Raw genomic sequence first — 4,466 nt, 5'->3', positions numbered from 1 at the left:
GTGCTAGGCAGATCTCTCCTCCACCAGGCCTGGAGTTAGCACCATCCTGTCACTCCATTCTGTGCTTATTTCATGGCAAAGTCTTTCTGTGGCCTTAACGGAGTTTGAGATGGGTAACTGTGCTCTTTAAGGCCTTATGAAAAATTTCAATCTTGGATAACTTTCAGAAAATTTTGGTTTTGTGGTTTCACTGTGCTTTCAAGCAGCTCCATTTACTATGACTTATATATAATCCAAGCCTAAAGCCTTATTTAGGATCCCAATTCCTCAAGAACTCTTTAGGAGGCCACAATGCACACCAAAAAAAATATTGCCCTGCACAGGCGCATTGCAAAAATCTCCATCACAATTCCTAAGGTAGTGCATTGGCACTTCTGTCCATTTTGAAATACTTCCAAACACAATAGTACTCTGAAGAGCCTTTTACAGGGTGCCAAAATACATTATTTCCAATTATAAAGTTCAAAGACATTTGTCACTGTAAAAGTAACAGAAGGTGATTTACTGCTTTAAAGTGTTAGGTTTTATGTGTTCATTAGAACAACCATTTGGTGGTTTTCTGTTGAGTATTCATAAAATCCTGCCTGCCAGATAATTATATTGCATTAATATGGTATGAATAAATGAAAGCAGTAATTATGGTTTTATTCTTTGTTTTGCAATTTACAGTTTGCTTTGCTTCAATGGTACAAAACCATTGCATCTGAAACAATATCACAGGGTAATTTGTTTTAGGACTCTTCAGAACATGCACAGAGAGAGAACTCCACTCAGAGTAATTGGATGGGTAGCATACAGCATATATGCATTTTCTTTATATCGGGTTTTGATCATGAGGAACTGCATAAACTGGCAGGGAAAAAAAGTATCAATTTTTATGAAATCCAAGTCTTTAAAATAAGAAAGGGTGCCCTGTAACTTATTTGCCACCTTTCTATCATCATGCATACATTATACCATGCCATCAGTTCTGAAATCCCCAAGGAAATCCATGAGGATTACTGCAGAAGAAATAGTTCAAAATAACTGACAGTCAGGAGAACTTGATTCTATATCACTCCATTTAAACAGGTGTTATAAGGGAAATCATTGTGGGGTTTTTCCAGAAATCAACCTTCCATTGTATCATCACTGCAATCCATGGTGGCCTCCAAGAAAAGTCAGTCAGACAGACTGTCAGACTACAGTCAGGCAGACTGTAGCTCAGAGTAGTGAAAAATTCTCTTCCTTATTTCTAGAAGCTGGAGCGTGTGGAAGTGTCATCTTCTCAGTGTGTGGCTTTGAGAAAGTAATGACTGACCCAGATAGCTATAAAGAGAGGATATAAGAGATCAAAGATCAAAGAATGTCAGACAGAAGTCCCTTCTGAAATCTTGAAGAATCTTACCTCCTACAGGCCTGCATATTAACCTGACACAGTACTGGCTGGCAAGGTTTCAAGATCACAACCATTAAGCAGGTATTCCCAGAGACCCTCAAATGCAATAATCCTGTTTCAGTACCAGACAAAGCATTCCCCTTGCACACAGCAAGCCCATGGCTCTTCAGAGAAACTCCTTGTTGTGACTCTTTGTGGTCCTCTCATCAGGTGTGCAAGGGAAGCACAGGAACAGCTGAATTAAAGAGTTTGGCATGAGTGAAAGGTAGAGTTAGCTCATCAAGAACATAGCCAATCATCCTAACCACACTGTGGTTTTTCAGCAGAATTTTATTTGTGCAGGACAGACACCCCAGGAGCCAGCCCAAGGAACTCTGTGACAAATGCAGGGTGTAAGAGTGAAAAGCAAGCAAATGGATGTAATGAAAAAATTACCTTCTTCTCAGATTTTTTAGCACATTTCACACCAGCAATATTAATAATTGCATTTAGATCCCAAGACCAATCAATATATTGCAGTTTTCTATATGAAGTTTACACTAAATGTGGTTATCTGGCTTAGAGGTGAAGGCAGCTTTTAGAAAGAAAACCCTGTTAAAGACATCACAATCTTGTACCATAAGGCCATTTCAGGCAGACATTTTCACAAACTTCCATTCAACGGACAGATTTGAGAATAAAAATCTTATTATCAGCCCCAGAGTTTTAAGATCTTTATATCAGCCCAAGAGAAGATGTCTTTCTACCAGACATATACAAAGAATGTAGCTGTAAAAATCAAGATTTGTATTTATCTGCTACAAACCATAACTAGGAGACATGAATATTTCCAAAGAGTTTGCATTAAAAAGTAACAATAAGCTTTACAGCTCACAGAATAGCTCACTAGACATTAGAGAATCAATGGATAAAAAAATAAAATAAAAACCCTAGGCAAACAAAAACACACACACAAAAGACCCCTCCAAACCAAACAAAAAACAAAACAAAACCCCAAACAACCCAAAAGTAAATACTTCTGTTCATTTTTCATAATCTTGATCATAATAAAATATGGCTTAGCTGAAAAACATAAGTGTTAAGACCCACAGCTTTTCCACATTTTGCATGTGTTCATAATATCAGAGAGGATGCATTATAAGAGCACAGACCTGGGGCAAGAAAAGTTTTAAAAGTTAAAGCTTTTTGATAGAATTTTCTCCAGTTATGATATCGGTAAGGTAAAATGATTTCAAGGAAGGTAAATAGGCCAGGAAAGAATAGCAGACATAAGTGCAGCAGTATCTCATAGAGTCCTTACCAGAATTATTGTAATCACAAAGAAAGTTCTCTTAAAAAATGAAATCATTCTGAACACTTGCCTTGACTCTAAGCTTTGTATTAATAGCGTTTTTCTTTTTTCTCATAGAAGAAAGGTATTCCTTCAGTCTTGATGAGGCCATGGAAATAAACACATGAAGCTGCAGAATTAAAACAAAACTTTTATTTTTTTACTGTATTTCAAAATAGTTAAGAGCAGATAATGCTCTACATTTTAAATGTCTTAATATAAGATTTTTTCAAGAAAAATCATCACAACTTGTTTGAATATGTGGATCTGTAGCCAATTTAGTCATCAAGCCCAATATTCATTTTTTTATCTTGGTAATATTTTTTAGAAAAAGACACAGAAAACCTTTCCAAAAAAATTTAAAAATAGAAGATCTTTCTTTTTATTCCAGACTTGTCAATTAAAAAACAAAAATTGTCTTTTGGCACACCATGAAGTTGAGGGGTTGCAAGCCATACATATCCTCACAATGTATATCAAATGGAACTCTGTAGACCTCACCAAGCACAATGCCACAGCCATGTGCAGAGTGTAGTGAACCACCCAAATCTCCCAAGGATTGGATGTTTATGGGATGGCTTGTTCACAAGTAATGGTGCACTGAAGGAATTTAATTTCATCCACAAAGGCACTGTTTAGTTATATTCTGAACTTGGACAGTTTTGCTTGTATCGTTACTAACATTACTCTCAGCGGCTCTTTTTTCTAATCTCCAAATTATGTTGCTTAGAGTTCCCACTCATGTTTGAAAAGAAAGAGAAAAAAAAAAAAAAAAGAAAGAAAAGGAAAAAAATCTCCAACCAAACTCAAACCTATTTGAATTAAAGTCCTACACTAATTTGTCAGACTCCCTTTACCAGCATCAGTGAGAAGATGACCAGAGCGGCTTAGTCCTATCTAACACCATTTGGATGCTCCCAGCCAGACACCAAGATGATCAGTCATTGCACAGGACTGGGATGGGGTGTTGGGGAACATCCCATGCAAAAAGCAAACAATTGGTTTTGGGATACTTCATTACAGAAGGGATTTTTTTCAGCTTTAGAAGGATGCAAATGAAACTCAGATGAGGCTGAACACAACCAAGATGATTTGACTAACTATTTTACTACCGAAATTTAATGAGGAAAAAAATAGAATCTAATTAAAAATTTCCTAACTTATCCACACAGGATAATGACTGCAAAATGATAACCTTGTTTCTGATGCCTTCTATTACTAGTCCCTAAAGCTTTCTTATTAAAAGGTTCAGATTTTTCTTTCATCATTCTGAAAAGGGAAACTACCACTTCTCTGGTGGTAAGACAACTGATTATTTAAGAGGAGAAAGAAATGAAATCAAGAAAACAAAAACCAAAGCCAAACTTCTAGACTACAGCCGACTTCATTATCTCTGAAGATCCATTTAAAAAGCTTAAAGTTTTGATTAGAATTTTAATCTGCTTTTCTCTGCAATTATTCTGCTAGAGTTTACTTTCTAAAGGAAAGGCATTCTGAATAACCATTCATATGAATCCAAAAGAGAGAAAATCCTCAACTATCATATGATTGTCATTAAAAAGAAAAAAATATATACTTACAACATCGCCAGGTAAACACATTTTCTCACTAAAATATTTCTCCTGCTTCCTAATGACATTTTATAAATGAGTTCTGATTAATCCAGTATCCATTTATCACAAGTGAGGAACTTGTCCAAAGTTTTCTTTAACATTGTTTTGAGGGTCAGTCATTAGCTTTACGTTAGATAGACTTTTA

General features: G+C 35.8%; 1 long non-coding RNA gene across 1 annotated transcript in view; it reads right to left on the bottom strand.

Annotated features, from left to right (window-relative positions):
* Positions 1-624: 624 nt before the first annotated feature.
* LOC148185171 (uncharacterized) overlaps positions 625-4,466 on the bottom strand; it is an 8,222-nt gene continuing 4,380 nt past the window's right edge. Inside the window, exons 2-3 of the long non-coding RNA XR_015773440.1 lie at positions 2,740-2,838; positions 625-1,308 (exon numbers count right to left, since the gene is read on the bottom strand). This is a non-coding gene — a long non-coding RNA (uncharacterized LOC148185171). The remainder of the gene's footprint in view (positions 1,309-2,739; positions 2,839-4,466) is intronic.

Source organism: Pseudopodoces humilis, chromosome 1 (assembly GCF_049639895.1).
Source record: "Pseudopodoces humilis isolate 2021_Gansu_Grassland_sample_001 chromosome 1, ASM4963989v1, whole genome shotgun sequence".
In the NCBI taxonomy this organism is placed as follows: Eukaryota; Metazoa; Chordata; class Aves; order Passeriformes; family Paridae; genus Pseudopodoces; species Pseudopodoces humilis.
The sequence above is the reverse complement of the archived record's forward strand: the minus strand, read 5'-3'. Positions and strand labels throughout refer to the sequence as shown.